General features: G+C 39.6%; 1 protein-coding gene across 1 annotated transcript in view; it reads left to right on the forward strand.

The window, feature by feature from the left end:
* Positions 1-22,692, forward strand: part of PACS2 (phosphofurin acidic cluster sorting protein 2) — a 1,734,969-nt gene that overhangs the window by 242,321 nt on the left and 1,469,956 nt on the right. The window lies entirely within an intron of this gene.

A 22,692-nucleotide genomic window follows, 5' to 3' on the forward strand; every position in this document is an offset into this window, starting at 1 on the left:
TTTAAAAGTCCTTAAACTCAAAAATGTTTGCCAAGGAGGTGCTTGTGATTTTGATAGAGAAGGCCAATGTTTTGTGATCAGATTTGATCGGAAATGTAGATAGAATAGGTGAAGTGCAGAAGGGGAGCTGTGTTTGTTAGAAAAAGATTGGTGAGTAAGTTAAATTGGCATTTATTAGGTCAGGAATCCATTGGGTTTGCTTACTATTAGTGATGTACGTCTTCCAGTTAATAGCTAGGAAACTGAAGTCCCTCAATCATAGAAGTATTGTGATTTATGGGCATTTCAGCTAGCGCATTTTAGACATTCTTTCAGTGTCATCAGGCATCATGAAAGGTTTAATTGACTATGAAGTTGTAAGTTTTCTTGGTTAGAATAATATAGATTTTAGTAAGTTCTGTTTGATGGTACCAGGCAGTCTTTTTGGAGGTAATAGGGTCTATGCCAAATACTGATTCTTTCTTGCAGCTAGCCATAGGTCAGAAAGTGTGGTAGGCACTGAACTTTGGTATGTACAGAGTGTTATCTTTGCACTGAAATCAAGTTTCTGTTACTACACAGATATGGATGTGCCAAAGGAAAACATACCTCCAAGAAGGAAAACTGTAGGAACTTCCCAAATCAACTATCTTCAAAGTAAAAACAAAAAGAAGTTCCAGCAACCAAAGCGGTCTGAATAAAAACAGGTTTAATCCACACAGTAAGCGCTTTCAAACACAAGGCTCTTCGGCAGAACCTTGTGTTTGAAAGCGCCTACTGTGTGGATTAAAACTGTTTTTATTCAAACAGATATGGATGTGTTCAAGTTACAGGATAGCCTCAAGATAGTCAGAGTTTTGATATTGATTAGATCAACCGTGATATAGTCAACTTTGAGAGCAAGTGATGTATGTTTTCCCTTGGTTCCCTTTGTCTAAATACTAGAAAATTCTTTTTTTCTGAATAAAATTATCGTTTAGTAAAGTACATTAATGTCAATAATTTTCCATAAGTGTTGCATCTCACTAGGGTGTTTCTTTTTGATATCCCAGGTGTGGTATATGCTCAGAAAAAAATTAGAAGATGACCAGATGTACCTATTAAAATTCAGCACATTATATCAACAGTGCTGGGAATGACTTGATTTTTTTTTTGTCACCTGGTTAAAAAAAAAAACACTCCAGGGCTATTGCTCAGCTCACTTGCAGGTACAGTAGCAGAAGAATTTTCAGCCTTCTTCCACAGTTTTATTCAGAAAATTGTCACTAGTAGCATAAGTGCAGGAGATCCCACCGTAATGGTATTATATCACCTTTAATATTGAAGTTCCTTGTAATATAGTATATGGGGCATAAAATTCCTTGTAATATAGATGGGATGTGATACAGAAAATTAGACCTTATGGTGCACCAGTTTGTAGATGTGGTACCATTTGTTCACTACTTAATTATACTAAAATTTTGAACACAAAAAGATGGCTGACAATATCAGACCCATTACTGCAGTATCTCAAATTAACCCTTTTATGTGCAACCAGTAAATGGAAAATAAACTGATCTAAATCCTGTTTCTGTTTACTTGCTGAATTTCTTAATTTAAAGTCAATATTCATTGTTGCCTCACAGTAAGACGCTGTCCGGTTCGATTCTCAGCTAGAGTGTCTTCTGCGTGGAGACATGCGTGAATGGGCATACCTTCGTTGAAGGCTGTGCATCAGGGCTGGTAACTCGGCACGTAAAAATCAACTACCAATCATTAGCGGACCAGAGTTCCACTGTGGGGACCCCTAACCAGGAAAAGCCGAAAGAAACAACAACAACAACATTCTACAAATACTAATATAAAATTCATTAATTAAACAACATCAGAATATAAAGGACCAGTTAAAATCAGCATTTGAATCGTTATTAGTTTCAGGAATTTAAGAATCATCTTGGCTTCTTTGCTGATTTTATTTACACAAAAAATCAGTTCATCCCTTCCTTTATTAACTTGCTTGCAGTTTATTATGACCACATTTTCCATGTTCTGTTTCTCTGCATCCCATTTCACATTAACACACGTGTTACCAATAATATATACAACTCCTGTAGAATAACATGTGAAATAAACAGTTGGGAATTTTTTTTTCACTGTATAAGTTTACTATTTGTCAAACATCTTTAAAGTATGACATGGGTGCAAACGCACTAGAAAAGAAAACAAATAATAGCATTGTAATTTTCATGCAGTATATTCATGTTTTCTTTAAATTTTCATTCACAGCAACATTATATAGATTGCTCAGGTTCTACCTTCCTTTAAACCTCTTTTTAAAAGTTATTTTGCATGTATTCCCACTAATTCCATTGATTTATATGTAATTTACTACTTTGTTTCTGAAGATCCCACCTCCAGTTCCTTTCTCCCTTGTACAATATACAATACTTCAGTTGCAGTTAATTTAGGTTTTGATTTTCATTTTCTAGCAATTACTTTTTGGTAGCCAGCAACATTAAAAATAGCAATTCAGATCTTATATTTCACCTCAATATAATTATTTCTTTTATTACAACCTGCTAACCCCCAGCATTTCTGACAAGGTCCTCTGTATGGAATTTTTAAAGTCTGCCAACTTATTATGTTTCTAACAAAGGTTCCCAGTTGCCTCTCTTTCCCATCACACCTCCAGCATTTGTTATCTACCAAAGCAAAAGTTTTCTCGAGTCTGCTTGGAGTGTAAAAGTACCTATGCAAAAACTTTCTTGCAAAAATCCTAAGCGTGGACTTTTTTTCCATAACTTGGAAACCATACAAATCTCCTCCCATTGCTTTTCCATTCTCTTTTCCCAAACTTTTCTAACTCCACTTTCTTATGCCTTACTAATTGTCACTCTTTTTAACAGCAGCTTCTGTTCTAGTCTCAACTAAATCTTTACCAGACTTGGTCTTTCACTTAATACTTTCCTAGCCCTTTCTTTTTGCATATACTGTTACCATTTCCTGGTATGGAAAGCAGTCTCTAATCTGCAGTCCAAACTTCAGCTTAGCGTCATTCCACTCTGTTACCTTTACCCCAAAAGTCATTTGCTCCCAGTATATTTGGTTCATTTGCTTATTTCCTCCAGCTCCCCCCCCCAATTGCCTGTTTTCTTTACCCTGCTTGCAGTAATCAATATTGGTAAAAATCTTATTTCAGCATTCCCATGTTGGCTTGGTTCTTAGACTGCTTTCTACTACTTTGAGTATAATCAGTATGGTTTATTTTCTGTAGGGAACTACACCCGATGTTGTACTGTACTTATTTCTCGGAGTCCCTCCCTATTTCATCATCTGCCCTTTCCACTTTGATTTATAATCTTCTGCTTGTGTTCGGTATATAAACTTAACTACAAAGCTCTAAAGTTTCCCTTCAAGTTGGGTAATCCTAAACTACCTTGTTCTGTAGAGAGAATCAACTCTTGCCTTCTTCCCTTCCTCAAGTAAATTCCTTCAATTTTTTTTTCTTTAACCACTTTATACTCCAATACTTGAAAATGTCTCAGAATATTTCACAATCCTGAAATGTCTGTTTTTTGGATATATCAAATCCAAAATAACATCTGTAAATAAAGTTAACTTTTATTATCATACCAGTTATATCCTTGAATTTGCGAGTCTCTTATTTTCTTTACCAATGGCTTTAAGTATAAAACCCGTAAAAAAGGTGAAAGAAGACACCTCTGTCTGGTTCCTGTGTTCAAACACAGCTTACCAGATAGGAACCCTTCCGCCTTAATTCTCGCTTCAGACCCATCATAGATCTTGCTAATTTACCCCATCATTGTGTCATGGAATGGAAATGTTTCCATTCCCTATTCATAAAATCCCTGCTGACTCTTTCGTGAATGCTTTCACTACATCAGAACTAACCAGCAACAGTGATAGTTTCTTAAATTTTATTTCCTTGTAGATCATTATTGTTATATTAATGTTGTTAAATATTTGCATCCCCACCACAAAACCACATTGATCCATATCTATCAATTTTGGTGACACCTTTGCCATTCTGTTAGCTAGTATAGACATAAAACACTCTACAGTTATGGTTTAAGATGTGGATGCCCCCCTGTTTTAAAATACTGTTAAAGAAAAAAATCCATATCTTTTACCACTTTTTCTCTCTCAGCCCCTAGCCTTCCCTATTAATTGATTATACACCACCATTTTTATCTCATCTCTTCTTGTCTTGACTATTAATTGTTGAGCATCATCTTCCATTAACCTTGGCATAATTCTTCCTTAAATATTTTCTTGGATTCCATGTTTGTTTGCTTTATACAAATTTTCATAACATTTTCAATATTTCAAATATCTCTATAGGATTTCTGGTTATTTATCTTGTCACAGGCTACCTGAGGTTGGTTGAAACACGTTCTACTTTCTCTTTCCCTAAAAGTGCTAAACGTTTTTGTGCTGCAGAGACATTAATAATAGCTGCGTAATAGCATATTGTCCAAATATTCCCTTATTTCCTCTTTAGCAACTCTGTAGTTGCTCCTCCTCTTATTCTGTGAATTTCCCCTTACTCTGTAATGCTTTAAACTTTGTCAGTCCCTGTAAATAATTCTTATTACTTTTTATTTCTATCCTGTTTTTAAACTCCATTTTCATTTTATCCCACTCATTAGCTATTCTTCTGAAGAAATTTATATCTTCCCTAATAAATCTCAAATAATTTCCACTACCCATTCCTTAAATGCCTCTCTTTTAACAAGAAAGTGCCACTGTCTCATTTTTGCCTCATTACCCTGTATCTTTATTGTCATCTTAGTTGTTTATTGGTGTATAATTTGAAATAGTTATTGGATGTGTATCAACACTTTAAATTAAATACCAATGTTCTTGTGGAATATAAATTCTACCCAGTTTAAACCACTTTACATTGGGAAATATGTAAATTATGTCCTGCTACTTAATTCACTTATTCTGTATCAAATAGTCACATGTATTTCTTCAGAAGTCTACCTTTTCTGTTATGTTTTCCCTTGTGTGTCCTACTGATACAGCCTCACTATTGCAAATCAAACTCCAGTCCCCTGAAAGCTGATTATTTCTCTCAAAAAAATTTAAAGGTCTGTAGTAGCAGTTTTTGTTGGAATATAAATACATGCTGGCATAATCCCCCTTCTTTGTTAATAGCACCTTACTAGCACACACCTACCATTGTCTTTTTTTCTTTTTCTATCAGTATTGGAGGAGTCCCTGTAACAATCATTATTACTCCCCTTTATCCTTTGTCTCTGATATTCTGCTGAATGTCTATCCTGAAATCCATTTTTGTCAAATTCACATGCATGTTTTTATCCAAATGTGTCTCTTGGAACATTGCTGTTTGTACCCTGCATTTCTTAATATAATTCAGCACTCTTTGATTTTTGTCTATGCCTGTAAGGTCATTTACATTCGCCCACTCTCATCTATTGCTCATGACATTTCTTTTGAATGCTTATTTCCAACTTTGGCTTATTTGCACATTGTTTGGCAGTTTGATCTTTTAAGCAGTTTTCTTGTCTCCGTTTGAACCTTTATTGCATTTCACATTAAATTTTGCTTCAATGAAAACATTAAAAAAAAAAACTAAATATGTTTTCAGAACCCAATATCCCCATTTAACTTAGAACAAACATATAAAGCTTGTGTACGTTTTCAACAAATGAAGTTCACCTCTCCAGAGCAGTTGCCCCAGATTGACGGGCAGTACCCAAGCTAAAATTGTTACTAGTGCTAACATGCATGTTGCAGGGTGGTGTTCCCACATACCACTGATTCCTGTCTATTTTTGGTTCTCTCTTTTCTCCTTCCAGATATTGAAAACAGCGTGCATGCTTTATGTAAAAGTTAAAATTTACCCCTAAGAAAGAAGTACAACTGGTTGCATTTAAATAAATAAACTGAACTGTGCACTGATCTCGGAACCAGTATTTTACAAACCAACAACTTCCTACTGGTACAATGAATGCAGCCACGCAGTTCTCATGGACTGTCACACTGTGTTCCACTTTGAAAAGCCAAAACATTAGGTTCCAATACAGAAAAAAAACTTGCTGTAAATATTCCTTAAACCAATCTATTAAGTTAATTAAAGTATTAAAAATGCTGGAAAGGCTACAATTTCTTATTCACTTCCCAATGTTTCAAACCTTATTTACCCAATAAAGCTGCATGTTGTTATGTCTTTAAATGTTAACATTTGCCTCAGCAAAGTGTGCTCATATCTTTCAAAATTAATTGCTTGTACCTGCAGAGACAGCTGTTCTCCAAGTAAAGGCAGTCAACAATGAAAAAAACAGCTAACATCCTTGCATATGTATAAAATAATCTTTATAAATTTCAGACTTCCTGTTGCTAGCTGCGTGCACCTGCAGACATCTTGTCTCTCACTGAAAGCATTTGCTAAAGGTAAAAATCAGGCTAATTTTGCAGATTTGAAAAACCTAGAATTTTCCATGCCTTTCATCATTTTGTCTTATTTTTCCAAGCTTATTTGCTTAAAAAACAACTCAGACAAAGGGCATTAATCTAGATATCCATCCTTGTAAAAACAAGGGAAATTACTGAGTAAATTTTACACACATCAATACATTTTTATATCCCATCCCACCAAAGCAGCACAGGATCACGACATTATAATAACTAACTTGCTTGCGTTCAGCCTTTTTTATCTTGTTACAGTGTAGAATTTTTAAATCTTTCAATTAAAAGAAGTACTTGCTTGATTTGTTATCTTTAACATATACAACCATCACTGACTAGAAGTCTCCAGTCATCACATATAAAATGTGGAAAACTGCTTTAAGTAAAGCATACAGTTTACGTCATGATGTTTTACACAAGTATTACTAAGAACAAAACTGTTTATCTTCCAGTTACTTCATTCCCTTTAATGTTTTTCTAAACATTTATGACATAACATGGAGCATATGTTGTACAGTTCACGCAAAAGTTTGTGTCGACAACATTGTCTTGCAAGGCCATATTTTATGTCTATTCCTATACCCAGTGGGATTGATGCTTTATGGTCTCTTATTTATTCATTAATTTCAGTTTTGTTGTTCTTCCTCCTAATCATGTCCATTTCTCAGCACTAGTCACTGGTTAAAGTCCAAGTTTCAGCTTCTGTGCTTTTCTCCTCTCTCAGAAGCATTTTCCTTTGAAACAATGGAAGTATTTTCACTGGCATAGTCTCTGTATGGATTTTGTCAATAGAAGAATGAGAAGCAGTGTGTCCCCTATGCTTTCTTGGCTCACTCTCTATTTGGTAAACATTATTTCCTCCTTGGCCTGTTCTGCATCAAAATATCTCTTGGATCTTCCAAACAAAATAAAGCATCTTAAATCTCACACCTGTTTCTTGACCTTCCTTGATTGCTAAGATAAACTTGCGTCTCTTCAGCCCAGTGTACAGTGAGTAATCATTTTCTACAAACACTCTGGTGTCTCTAAGTTTGAATTCTTTTCCTTTCTCCTGCAGTTTTATCGTGATGAAATCTCTGCTGGATTGGCTGCATATTTATTAATATATGTTTTTGCTGCTTTCTCATGGTGAGGTTTGGAGCATGCACACAATGTGCTCTTTTAATTAACAAATCCTTCTGTGAAACACCAGTCCAGTTGCTTATTTCTACTTTCATAAAAGTAATGTAATCTGCTCCTTCCAGTTTATCTTGTACATCAGAGTATCTCAGATTTTCTCTTGCTAGCTTTGTCTTTTTGAAAAAGCTATTCTTGAGAAGCCTCATACTAAGCCAGCCTTTTGTTTTATTTTAGCCTCCGATGTTTGCAGGTTTATCAGGTCATCTGAATAGCTAGTTAAAGTTCTTTTTTTCATTGTTTTCTTATTTAAGTTAATATAGTCCTTCAATGTTTTATTTTAAGCACTTCTAAGTGCATTTGATTTATTTTTTCCTCTAAATTACTGGAGTCTGTCTCTTGTAACAAAGCTGAACTGCTGTTCGATGAACATTTCAGGAATCTTCCTTGCCAGAATTTTTTCTTCTCATTGTCTAATTGATTTTCTGTCTTTTTCCAAATTCCTTCTTTGCTGGCATCCAGTGTAATTCCCTGCCAGTGACCAAATTCTACTCAAACTGACAATTTTGATTGTCTTTTATCTCAGTTTCTATTTTTACATGGGGGAGAGCTGAAATCAACCTTTGATTAGTGTGCAACCATCTTGGAAGCCTTCATTGCTGTTTACCCTAAAGTGTTGTAGGAGGCTTTGGAAACTTATTTATTTATTATTTTTATAATGGCATCAGTGTAGGACAGTTTAGTGTTGCCAGTATGAGGATGTTGCGTTGTGTGGGTAAAAGTGTGATGCTCACTGCTTGAATTAGAGTTTGAAGGGGTTGCCTGTAAGTTAGTGATGTGTTTGTATCTCTCTCAGAATCTGTTTATTTAAGCAAGAGTTCATTTACTGTGAGCATGTGGCAGTTCTTAAAATACCGTACTGTACTAAGTGCTAGAAGGCTATCAGTAAAAGGGAAGGTAGTCTACTGTTTTTCCATGCTCTCCATTGTTATTGTTTTTGTATGACCTCTGGGGGAAAAGAAGTAAGGAAAATACATGGTCACATAGGATAGGTAGGAAAAGTCAACATCCAAAGTAGCACAGAGACAAGTCCATGCATGCAAACATGTGCAGCCCAGAGCCGACTATAGGCAGTTGCCCACAATATGAAACAAGGATTTTGCTATAAACACTTGGGAAAAACTTCACTTGGTCACAGTAACTGCTGTCTAACTACAGTTTCCATGATGGTACTCTTAGTATAGCTGAACTCAGTATATAGAAAACAATAGAAAGTAAAACGCTAATGAAGACAGCTATAAATTTAACCAATTAGTGCCTGGTTAACTAAAAAAAGTAGCAGTTAATGCACTTTCACTACAAGAGCTGCTGACATCTTGGGATGGCTCACACACTAAGCCAGAAGCAAGCTAATTGTAAATAGTGAAAACAGTAATTCAAATGGAAAAAAGCAGGCAATACAGTTGTTAAGTGTAATAATCAGAACTTTCCAAATTCTCAGGCTGAGGCTGGCAAACACAGCTCTTCAAGACTCTTTCTTACACATGTGTATGTATAAGTATGGTGTGTGTGTCTGTGTGCACATACACGCGCACACTAGATTTGCAGCTGCTTAGTTGGCTGCATGTGGTTGATTAGGCAGTTAATTGACTGGAGTGTGAGACTGCACAAGTCCAGGGGTTGAGAAATTTGCACTTACCCCATGTTTATATGATCTCTGAGTTAGTATATATAATTAGCAGGGAGTATGAGGGGGTTCAGGGTTTTTTAAAAAGTTAAAGTTTGCATGCGTATTGGCATATCAACATCAGTATTTTCAATATTTTGATGTCCACATTATTCCAATTGACAATGGATGCTTTTGTTCATTAGTTGCACAACTGTATATATGTTTGCGATTATGTATAAATGTACTTGTGTATATTACACACACATGCACACACACACATGTGTGTGTGTGTGTATATGTAGGTTCATCAATAACTAGTACGATGTTCTTCATGTTTCACTGTTGCAGTCATTACATTTGAGTTATCTGCTTGCAGGTAGCCCTCAGTCGGCCTGATTAACAAAGTCTTGGGTCCTGCGTCAGTTGCTGTCTCTTCTTCCATGATGTCAGGTCGTCAGGGGTATAAAACATCAGTCTTTCTTGCTATGTGGTGCCCGAAGCAGAAGCAGTTCGCAAGTGCCGGTCGGCCGACTCCTGAAATTTTCATTTTCGAGTTTCAGAACCGAAGTCGTCAACTATAAAAGCTAAGTACCCCATTGGGGAAACTTTTTCTTGCTCCAAACCGATGTCAGTAAAAGTAAATAATTGCATTTTTTGTGGAAAGCAAATGCCTCATAAAGATTTTCATTCGTACTATATTCCTTGCCTAGGCCTTGACCACGACGTATCTCGCTGTCAGTTTTGTGCCTTATTTAAACCATGAACTATCCGTCATTGGTATATTTGCGCTTCTAAATTTTTTGGTGTTCGTTTCAATTATCCTGATATGTCTTCGTTAAGCCATCCGACTACCGACATTCCAAAGAAATGCAAAGGTAAAGACAGAGACAGGCCGCCCAGTTCACCGGTACTCAGTGAGGCATTTTCGCAGCCCCTGATACCCGCTACTTCAAATTCACAGGCCTCTACTGAGACACATTCAGAGTCTGGTATGCCGCAAGATGCTTCAACTGTGGAACCTGTGGATGTCTCTACCTTGGATGGGTCCGGAGCCGCGGTGCAGGCACTGGCTTCTGAGGGGTGTATTCAGGCCTACTGACTTGCATATTAAACCGACGCCATCTTCTTCTTCAATGCCTAAAACTCGAACCATGCCTAGAAAACTGACGCCCAGACTGCATGGTCAGGCCTCTATGCCTAAAGAACAAATGATAAGAATGACTGACGACCTTATTACTTTAATCAGGGGAAGCCAACCTTCCCTCTCCGAGACCTAGGACTGAGTTTGCTTATGATACTTCTGACCAGGATTCTGAAATTTCTGTTTCCTCTGATGACCAGGGTTTACCCTTATCTAACTATGAGGATTCTGATGCTGAGGACTCTATTCCCTCTGCTCCCCCCTCCCCCAGAGGATTTCTCTTTTGGTGAAACCTTGCATACTCTCAGGGAGCTTTTTCATTGGGAAAGTCAGGATTTCTCTGATTCTACAAAGAGGCTTAGTGATTTCTTACTCCTGCCCCAGCACAGGCCTTTAGCTATACCTCCTGTACTGGACATTGTTGATTATGCCTTTTCGGAATCTAGCATGGCCCCTGACCCTTTATCTCCTGCTTTCAGAACACCTGATAGATATTACAGGGTTCCTGACTCTCACCAGTTCCTTTTCAAAAATCCTACTGCAGATCCTGAAACCATTTCACAGGGACCCAAGGGCATTAAAGCTACTACTACCAAAAATCCTACCCCCTCTGATAGAGACACCAGGGCGCTGGATAGATGGGGTAAGAAGGTATACACTTCTGCAACTTTGGCCATTAGGGCCTTGAATTGACAGTTTCATATGTTAAAGTATCTGCTACATATTATTGGATTGCTTAAACAGAAAATGTTGTTGACTCCTGATTGTGCTGAAAATAAGGATTTACAGGATTTTTATGCATTCTGCTGAACAAGTTGGTAAACATACATTGCAATGTGGTTTTGATTCACTAGAGGCATCTTGCAGGGCTGCGATAACTGGGTCTGTACTTAGAAGGCATGCTTGTGTTGCATTTAACATTTTACCTTAAATGAAGACAAGACCCTTCTTCCTCTCTTTCAGCGGTATTTATTACACACATGTGGGAGCCTCATGGAAAGTACCAGGGAGACTCCCTGAACAAAGGAATGCATAAGCCTATATGCTGGTAATACTGCTGACAGTACAAAAATATAAACTAGACCAATTAAATTAGTACAAAAGACAATTAACCAATCAGTGGTTTACCCATAGGCTTAAAGCAGTTCACATTACTACATCTCTAGGCAGAGAAAGAAATTCGGATACACTTCCATATAAGGCACATTTCCTGCTTTCAGGCAGGCTCCTGTTTTTCAGTACTTTTCCACTATTCACAGTTTACTCAAAGTTCGCAGTACAAAGTTCATCTCAATGCATACAGATTTTCACATACTCAATTTCCTTAAGCACATACTTTGGCCATTTATATTCTACAATCCCCCATTTGATGCTGTGTAAGCATCACCATTTAGTCTATCATGCATTTGCCCTAAGTCTAACATAACCATGTGGCTAGTTCCTTCAGCATTGTCACACATTTTTATTTCATCATCCATATTCATAACTGCAGGCATATAAAACTTTGGCACCTTTTTGATAGTCTTAAAATACATTAATTTCAAAATCAATGTATTGATTAAAAACACAACAAGAAAAGCAATAAGAGCTAATACTGCGATTAATAAAATTAACTTCAATAGTCCACCTCCCCAACCTGAGAACAGGTTGGTTAACCATGCCCACGTTGAGTTATCAGCCTCCTTGGCCTTAGAGAGTTCGGAGACTCTCTGAATGAGTTCGAGATGACTTTCAATTTCGTGCTGATTGTCAGGAATAAATGTACAGCACTCCTCCTGGATTAAAGCGCATGTTCTGCCTTTCGCCGCTAGGGTGAAATGGAGAGCCATACGATTTTGGAGAACTACAGCTTTTATAGCAGTCAGTTCATCAGTCACTAGTTCTAAAGCAGAAAATGTGGCATTGCTTAATACTTCAAGCAATTTAGACAGTTTTCTCAGTTCCCAGATTGATTTTACTGCTCCGTATGCAGAATTATACCAGTCCACAATATAACGTCATCACCCAAGTCCATATGAGATAGTCCTTTGCTGCCAGCATGAGCTAAGTCATGATGATAAATTCATAAAGCATCAATTTGGCCTACCGGATTGGCAGGCTTTTTAACCTCTCGAACATTCCGAATTTTTCCTTGAGGTAAAGCAGATGTATGCCGGATGGCTGGTACTAAATAATCTAAGAAACAGCTACCAGACCAGTTTTCCGGGAGCCATTTATAGGCCTTTCTTTCGCATATAAAATAACAGTCCTGCACCAGGGTGGTAACGTTTGAAGAATGGTCACTGCCCGTAGTTATGCCATGGAATATGGAAAGAAATACAATATTGCTAGAACCAAGTAATGAGGCATTTCTCAATGTCGGCTGAATGGCATCAAATGAAACTCGACAGCTTGGGGCTATGCGTTTTCCTTCTGTATAATTGCACCGGTATTCGATTGTCATGTTGCAGATACTTTGTCCCATTTTTCGAGTCCATTGATGTTGACTTGAGTAATTTTGTCGGAAACACAGAGTGCCATTGTGGCGGAGAGAAAGTTGTAATGTAATAGATTTACTGGATGTAATGTTAGCAGTGTTGTCGAGTAAGCTAGTCCATGTATCAATGATATTTAATGGAGCCGCAGCCAATGACAATCCCCCATGTACAGAGGGAATGGCAGTGCAAATCCAACAGTTAGAGACATTGAATGTAGAAGCATAAACATATTTGATGGCTTGGTAGGTGTTGAAAGGTGGATGCCAAATAGCTTGCTTGGTGTGGTGCATCGATGGAGCAGGAAATAAAAATGGCCACATTAAAAATAACAGTACAACAAGAATGATCACCAAAATGGCTGTCCAATATTTTTGTGGAAATGGTTGTTGAAGCTGCGTAGCATCAGGAGTTTGGAGTTTTCCAAAAGGGTAAATGTTAGGCATTGTCAGGTACTGGAACAGTTCTACTTTAGGTACGAGTAGCAATGGGAGGAGACTCTGGAGTTGAAAAAGGTAAAGGCTGTTGGTCATCAGATGGCACAACTTTTTTGATGTGTGAAATGTGGTTCCAGGTTGGAGATCCTTGCAGTCGCACAGCAGATGACGCTGTCAGAAGAAACAGGAAAGGCCCCTTCCAGCGCTGCTGGAGTGCTGTTTTTCTAGAGAAAGACTTAACTTAAACCCAATCGCCAGGTTGTAGTGCGGATGACGGAAAAGGATCTGGAAGATGTTGAGCAGCTGCTACTTGTCGGTGATGAAACTGTAGGAAGAAAACAAGAGATTTGCAGTACAAAAGAATATCATTATCAAATGCATCATATTCAGAAAAGGGTGGTGGTGGTGTCATGGGCATATGCAGAGGGCGACCCATGAGAATTTCATGTGGAGAAAAACCCTTAGTAGGATGCGGTTGTGCTCGCATAGAAAGTAAGGCTAGTGGTAAGGCTTGCACCCAAGTTAAGCCTGTTTCTGAAGTGACTTTAGCAAGTCTAGTTTTCAAGGTCTGATTCATGCGTTCAATAATACCTGATGCCTGTGGTCTATATGGACAATAAAATTTCAAAGTAATGCGTAGAATTTTACACAATGATTCAACTAACTTAGCAGTAAAATGCGTTCCACGGTCAGAATATGTTTGACAAGGAACACCAAAACAAGGCATCAATTTGTAACACAATTTTTTTGCAACTGAAATAGCATCGTTTTTAGCACACGGGTAGGCTTCTAACCACCCTGAAAAAAGTATGTGAAAGAGCAGCCTGCTTGGCAGCCCAGTCAGCCAAATTATTTCCCTTAGCTACTAGGGAGTCGTGAGACTGGTGAGCTGCACACTTGACAACAGCAATTTTGGAAAGTAATAATAAATCCTGTAAGAGGTGATCAATATACAGGTAATTTTTAATTGGTGCCCCAGAGGATGTCAAAAACCCCCTTTCCTTCCACAGGGTACCAAAATCATGAAGAACACCATGGGCATAACGTGAATCGGTATAAATAGTAACAGATCTGTCTTTGGCCATTTTACCTGCATGCGAAAGTGCCAGTAATTCCGCGACTTGTTTGGAAGTGCCAGGTGGTAATTGTCCAGTTTGTAAAACTGCAGATGGCATGCAAACTGACCATGCAGCCTGGAGTTCGCCAAGATTATTTCGTAAACAGGACCCATCTACAAAAAGAACTAAATCAGGATTAAGCAAAGGAACATCTTGCAAATCTAATCTAGGAGAAAGAACAGTATTAACTACAAGCACACAGTCATGTGGTTCGCCCTCGTCACTAGTTGTAATCAGTGAAGCAGGGTTTAGTGGTGGCAACGTGTAATTTGAACAGCGGGATTACTAAATAAACTTAACTCATATTTAGTGAGGCGAGCATTAGAAAGATATTGTGTTTTTGTTTTTAAAAGTAATGCTTGTACCGCATGAGGTACTGCTAGTATAGTGTCGTGTCCCAAGGTCAATGGTGCTGCCATATCAATCAAAACAGCAGTGGCTGCCACTTTTCATAAACAGGGTGGATAGCCAGAAGCAACAGGGTCTTAATTGAGTGCTGTAATATGCTATAGGTCGATAGCCTCCCGTGCGCGCTTGCGCCAGCAGGCCCAGGGCAGTTTTATTTCTTTCACAGCAGAAGAAAACAAAGAGTTTACAATAATCTGGGAGCCCCAGGGTAGGTGGGTTTATCAGTGCCATTTTAATAGCCTGAAAAGTGTTTTCATGTTCAGGGGACCAAGGCAGAGGGTCTGTGACCTCCTTTTTTAGAAGCAGTAACAGAGGGGCCAAAATTTCTGAAAAATTGGGCACCCATTGTCTACAATAACCTGCTAGGCTGAGGAATCCCCTGAGTTGTCTCTGAGTTACAGGGCCGGGGGGCAGTCTGAATGGAGGTAATTCTACTTGGAAGTACTTGACGTGAACCCATAGAAATGATGTGTTCCAGATATTTTACCTTTTCTTGACAGAACTGCAGTTTAGATTTATTTACCTTAAAACCTCGTTCAGCTAAAAACCTTAAAACTAAAAGTGAGTCCTCTATACAAGACTTGGTATCTTATGAAGCTATAAGAATATCATCTACATATTGGACCAATACTGAATGTGGTCGTAGCTGTAAATCCTGCAGTTGTGTCTGTGCATCTCCCTAGAGAATAGGGTTGGAGATTCTACATATCCTTGGGGTAGTCGGGTCGAAGTATACTGTTGGCCCTTATAAGTGAATGCAAACAAATACTGACTATCTGAATGTATTGGGATAGAGAGGAAAGATGATGAGATATCTATAACCATAAAACAACATGCTGTAGGTGGGATACAGCTTAAAATCGTAGCTGGGTTTGGTACGATTGGAAAAGCAGGCAAGACAGCTTTATTGACTTCCCGCAAGTGTTGCACAAATCTGTAAGCTTGTTTACCAGGTTTCTTTACCGGTAGAATTGGAGTATTACATGGACTTGTTGTAGGTACTATAATTCCTTGTTGTACCACGGCAGAAATGACGGGGGCAATACCAGATGTAGCCTCTACCGTTAATGGGTACTGTGGTACCCGAGGTAACTTTGCTCTGGGTTTTAAGGTTATTTTTACAGGAGTGGCTGAAATCAGAAACCCAACATCATTATCATGAGTGGTCCATTGATGAGAGGGTAATGAATTTAAATGCTTATTTTTATTGAGATCAGACTGCATACACATTGTTTGCAGTGACAGTTTCATCAAGTAGCCAAAATACTATCTTGTTTATCTGAAGGTACTTCTAAATATACTCCTTCAGCAGTGCAGAAGATGGTTGCTCCCATCTTACAGAGCAAATCTCTTCCCACAAAATTTAAAGGTGCTGAGGGTCCTACTAAAAATGCATGATGGCCTTGTAAAGGTCCTAAAGTTACTGGGATGGTTTCAGAATATTCAATAGGAATGCCAGAGACACCTACCCCTCTAGTTATGTTATTGGAGAGGGGGACATTTATTGCTGCCTCACCAGCTAACATGCATTTGGTTGCTCCAGTGTCATTCAAAAATGGACATGGTTTATTTTTGACAAATAACATAACATGTGGTCCATCTTGATCCACAGGGATGAAAGGGCACAGCTGCTGTTGTCTTTGTTCAGGGAACCTTCATTGTGATGGCTGCCGATTGGATGGAGTCCAGTTAGAGTTCCACTGAGGTGACGTATCAGTGGGTGGGGCAGGTTGCTCAGCCAGATACGGACATTCTTTTCTCCAGTGGCCTACTTGGCCACAATTGAAACACTCCATCTGATTATTATAGCTTTGGGGTAGGGCTGATTGATTTTCCTGCCAGTTTTGTCTATTTTGGTTTCCAGCCCCTTGGTGTCCACCTCTCCCTCTTCCTCATCCTTGTCCTCCCTGTCCACGCTGCCCGAAGGCAGTACACATCTGAATCTGCGGTTTAACCAGTTTTTCCTGTAAATCCTTTTTTTCCTGTGCTAAGTGGTCGGAGAGGTATTGCACTTGTGTGACTAATTCCTGCAATCCAAGACTAGGCCAGTTTATACATACTTCCTTTAGCTTATCCCATACTTGTGGGTGTAACCCATCTAGGAAGGCAGCCGACAATCCGCTCTGTGCTGGCCCTTCTGTGTGTTCTGGGTAACCAGAATAAGTCTCAAAGGCTTCAGTGAGACGATTTAAATACTCGTCCACAGGTTCGTCTTCTTTTTGAAGAACTGACTTGATTTTGGACCAGTTGGGTGTGGGTGGAACTATCACTGTAATAGCATCTACTATTCTCTGTCTGACCGCTTCGAACCCATTATCTCCTTGTGCATCATGTTTTGGAATCGGAGTAGGGACATTAGCATGGTCCCAAATCCGTTTCATCAGATCAGCCGATATGGCGTACTGAAGAACTGTCCTGACTTCTTCTATTGTAGGATTTTGTAAACAAATATATCCCGCCGGCACACGCTGGAACTTAGCTGGATTAGTACGAATAGGCGGTACCGATTTGGTAATGGCTTGAAAATCAACCGCCGACTACGCCCTAAGTACTGCAATGGTCGGTGGTTCCTGTGCACTTCTAGCATGGGCTGGGTTAGGTACCTCCCTCAAAGGTAACAATCTGTCGTCTGACGACTCCGATTCTGAATCTGGATTAAATTTATCTGGCTCAAAATATCCATCCCCACTGTCAATTATAGTGGGGAACTGGCTGAAATGCCTTCATCGGTGTAAATGTTGCTTCCATTTTCCTTTATAATAGGGTTTAGCTGTAAAATACATTACAGCTTTTGCTTCTTTATGAGTCTTACTATGAGTTTTTGGTCCCTTTTTCCTATCGCTTGTTTCTGGATCAGATTCACTAGACTGACTATCCGCAGCTTGTTCTCTCTCTCTAGGGGGTGGAGTCTTTAGTGGTGGAATCTGGCTGCTGTGTTTCCACTCCTTGTTGAGTGAGGGGGAGGCTGATACTGCGGGGGTGCAATCGGTGGTGGAGGGAGTCAGGCATTATCGTCTTGTGACTATTCAGTTATCTGCAATTTAGCTAATTCTTTCACAGGATAAAGCTCCTTAAAGGGTGGGTCCTTCAAGCATTTACCATTTAGTACATCTAAATTACTAGCAGTTTGTTGTAATTCCCTCAGTTGCTGTCTTAATTTCTGCTGATTATCTTTTAGACTACTAATAACCAAATCCTTTAATCTTTCTTTCGCCTCTGTCATCCAATCATTAAATGCTGCCCAGCACAACCCTGGTATTCTTCTCCCTTTTTTGCTTAACTTTCCTTGGAGATTAAGCAAAATATTTTTATTAAAACTACCATTTTCTGGTAAGACAAGTTTACCATCACCCTCAGTGAGAGCGACCCACTGACTTATAAACATACAACTGTCCCGGGACACACAAAAATAAATATAACCAGCTGGTGTACCTCCTTCTGGCTCTTTTATTGTTCCCACACTCGCTCCCATTTTCACACAAGCTATTCTGTATTTTACAGATGTACCTGTGACATTTTATAAACATCGTTTTCCCCACTCTCGTATCTCCTTTCACTCTTATGTCGCCAGTTTTTCGTTTTAACCCACTCTTATACTGCACAATCAATAGCAGAAAAAAAAATGCATGCCACTTACCTCAAAACAACTGATTTGAGAGGAATTATTACATTTCTATAAAATTATTGATATCAAATTTTAAAGCAGGCAAGTACAGGAAATGAAAGAAACACTACCAGAAAAGAAAATTCTGTCATGGGCCCTTTCACTAGCAGTATTTCGTTCAATCCCCAACTGCCGCAGCTGTTGTCAATTCATATCTGAGTAAACGGCACCAATTGTTGCATTTATCATTTTACATTAAATGAAGACAAGACACTTCTTCCTCTCTTTCAGCGGTATTTATTACACACGTGTGGGAGCCTCATGGAATGTACAAGGGAGACTCCCCAAACAAAGGAATGCATAAGCTTATATACTGGTGATACTGCTGACAGTACAAAAATATAAACTAGACCAATTAAATTAGTACAAAAGACAATCAACCAATCAGTGGTTTACCCGTAGGCTTAAAGCAGTTCACATTACTACATCTCTAGGCAGAGAAAGAAAATCGGATACACTTCCATATAAGGCACATTTCCTGCGTTCAAGCAAGCTCCTGTTTTTCAGTACTTTTCCACTATTCACAGTTTACTCAGAGTTCGCAGTACAAAGTTCATCTCATTGCATACAGATTTTCACATACTCAATTTCCTTAAGCACATACTTTGGCCATTCATATTCTACACTTGGCTTAAGGAGCAATCCTTGCCAGATTTTGCTAAAGTGAAATTACTGGATGCTACCTTAAATCAGGGCCACCTGTTAGGCAACAAGGCAGAAGAAGTTCTTAAAAAGATGGAGGAAAAAGCTACATCTATGCAAACTGTTAAAGATTTTTTACAAGTACAACCTCCAAGATTTAGTAGGCATTGGCCTTCTAAGAATTGGTCCTTTCCTGCCTCTTCCAGACCTCAGTCCAAACCAAGATCCAGCAGAGCACCCAGGCTTCAGTCCCAGGGGATGCACAGGACTAAGCAGTGGGGGCCTCTACTTCCAAATTTGGGAGTAATAAAACACCCCCCTATGTTAAACTGTCTCAATGACTTCTTTTTAAAACTTCCAAGCACTTCTCAACTGACTGCCCCGTTGGTAAGAAAGATTGCACTTCATGCAAAGAACTGGGGACTCATTACCCAGGACAAATGGGTTTTAAATATAGTGTCCCAAGGATACAGATTTCACTTCCACACGTCACCAACTCCAAGCGGTTGGCTGGATCTACCTCCAAAGCAGTGGGCAGAGGCCCAAAAGCAAGTACTCTCTCTCTTAAGCATAGGGGCTATTCAGTTGGTACCAGAAGAGAAAAAAGGACAAGGTTTCTACTCGAAATCTTTCCTGGTACCCAGAAAAGACAATTCATGGCGTCCTATCCTGGACCTGCCTACTCTAAACACTTTTTTGTTGATTCCAAAATTCAAGATGCTGACTCTTCACCAGTTGCTTCGTTTGCTAAGCAAAGATGCCTGGTTGGCAACACTAAATTTAAGGGAAGTATACCTGCACATCCCAATCAGGGAGTATTGCAGAAGATACCTATGTTTCAAAGCAGGCTACATGTACTATCAGTTCTCTGCACTGCCCTTTGGCTTATCTACTGCCCCCAGGGTATTCACAAAGTGCCTAGCTCCAGTCATTGCATTTTGCAGGCAAAGAAATATTCAAATATACCAATACCTGGACAATTGTCTAATTCAGGCAGAAAACCAGGACATACTTTTGAATCATCTGGCTTTTGTACAGAGGGTGCTAATTTGTCTGGGGTACACCATAAACAAAAAGAAATCACACCTGGTACCCTGTCAACAAATTATATTCCTGGGAGCAAGCTTGAATACAACTTCCCAAATGGCTTTCCTCACGCCAGAGAAACCAGTTCACTTGACAACCTACTTCAAACAAGTGGTCACAAAAACCCTGCTATCTGCAAGGCAAAGACTACAAGCCTTGGGGTTCATGGCATCCTGCATTTTTCTAATTCCATATGCAAGACTGTATATGAGGAAACTGCAATGGTATCTAAAAAGCCTATGGTGTCAACATTCTCAGGATCTAGAAGCAATGATTCCTATCATTCCTTGTCTATGCCTAGAGTTCCTTTGGTGGGCAGAGGCCTGCCACCAAAACAAGGGACTACCATACACACTATCCCCTGCCGCCCAAACCCTAACAACAGACGCATCAGACTATGCATGGGGGGGGGCGCACCTGGCAGGGAAGTGCATTCAGGGCAAATGGAACCCAATTCAAATGCACCTTCACATCAATCATAAAGAAATGTTAGCTGTACAGAATGCTCTGACAGCCTTCAGGAACCACATTCTTCCAGGACAATTAGTGGTAAAGACAGACAAATACCACTGTTATGTACTACATAAACAAGCAGGGGGGTACACATTCTTACCCCCCTCTGCAGACTAGCCATGGCATTGTGGAACACAGCCTTGAGCTACCAAGTACATCTACAAGCTCAATTCCTGCCAGGAAAACTAAATACACTGGCAGATGGACTAAGCAGAACCCTCATGGACCCACACGAGTGAAACTGGAACCAAGGATTTTCAACATGTTGACAAGCAAATGGGGGAGCCCAGATTTAGACCTGCTTGCCTCCCACCAGAACTATCAATTGGAAAAATTTTGTGCAAGGACTCCCCACAGACAAGCTTGGAAGGTGGATGCTCTGTCCTTCAGCTGGAAAAACCTATCAGTTTATGCCTTTCCTCCTCTGCCTCTGCTCTCCAAAGTACTACTAAAGATCAAACAAGACAAACCAAGGATGATTTTGATTGCACCAGCCTGGACATGCCAACACTGGTACCCTCTCCTGCGCAGTGGGTCATTGTTGGCCCCATGGCACCTGCCTCAGACTCCTACCCTGCTGTCTCAGCAGGAGAACCAGATTCTGCACCCTCAGCTTCAAACAAGGAACATAGCCTGGCTAATTACCTTAGCTCTCCTTTGCCATCCCTCAGTAAACCAGTGATGGATGTCATTTTAGTGGCAAGGAGGCCTAGTACTAGAAAATCTTATGCTGAAAATGGAAGATTCTGTGCCTGGAACCAATCTCAAGGGATGAGCACAGCAGTGCCCAATTTACCTCAGATTTTGCAATACTTAACTGAGTTGCTTCACAAGGGCCTGTCTTTTTCCTCAATAAAAATTTACACCTCAGCCATTTCAGCTCATTAGAACACAGAACCTGCCCAAGCAGTTCCTCAGGGGGGCCAAAAACTTAAGATCACCCAGGAGAGCTCCAACTCCAGCCTGGGACCTTAACTTTGTATTGGAGAAACTCACTCTTCCTCTTTTCGAGCCAGCTGCTACTGCAGATTTAAAATTCCTTTCTTGGAAAACAGCTTCCCTTTTAGCCATCACTTCAGCAAGAAGGGTATCTGAATTACAGGCCCTTATGACAGTGGAGCCTTTCATCTTCTTTCATGCCGACAGGGTGTCCCTCAGGACCAATCCCTCTTTCATGCCAAAGGTAGTATCCAGTGTGGCCTTTAATCAGTCCATTCATTTGCCTACCTTCTTTCCTAATCCACAGAATGAAGGGAAACATACTGAGCTCCTTAGATGTGCACAGACAGCTTAGATTCTACTTGGACAGGTCGAAACCTCAAAGGAAATCTGAACAACTGCTGGTGGCATTTGCTGCAGGAACAGAGGGGAAGGCTATTTGAAAGTGAACTCAACCAGGGCTGCATCTACCTCTACAGCCTTTCTCGGAGGCATACCTACCAGGGACGTCCTAGAAGCTGCTACCTGGAGTTCTGTGCATACTTTCACCAAGCATTACCATTTGCCAATTTTCTCTAAATCCAGAGCTGGCTTTGCCACTGCAGTTTTGCAGGGCCTTATAGCTGATCCTAATGCTATCTAAATTCCTCCTCCCATCCTTAGCTTTGGGAATCTACCCAAATGTAATGACTGCAACAGTGAAACATGAAGAACATAGTACAGTTGTGTACACTTACCGTAAATGTAGATGTTCAAGTGTATTCACTGTTGCAGTCCTGGTTACCCTCCCTCCAGCCCCCTGACTTCGTTTGGCTGTACCTCTTCTCTCCTTTTCAATGCTTAAAAGCTTTTTTTTGTATTTGCTTTTTTGTTTGAGGTATAACCTTGTATATTTATAGATTTAATTGCTTCCCATTAGGGGGGCACCTGACATCTGGGACAAGAAAAACTGATGTAATGACGTTGGCTGCATGTTTTATACACTTGACGTTACAGAAGAAGAGACAGCAACCAACGCAGGACCCAAGACTGTGTTAATCAGGCTGACTGAGGGCTACCTGCAAGCAGATA

Source organism: Protopterus annectens, chromosome 6.part0, assembly GCF_019279795.1.
Source record: "Protopterus annectens isolate FY-2018-M chromosome 6.part0, PAN1.0, whole genome shotgun sequence".
In the NCBI taxonomy this organism is placed as follows: domain Eukaryota; kingdom Metazoa; phylum Chordata; order Ceratodontiformes; family Protopteridae; genus Protopterus; species Protopterus annectens.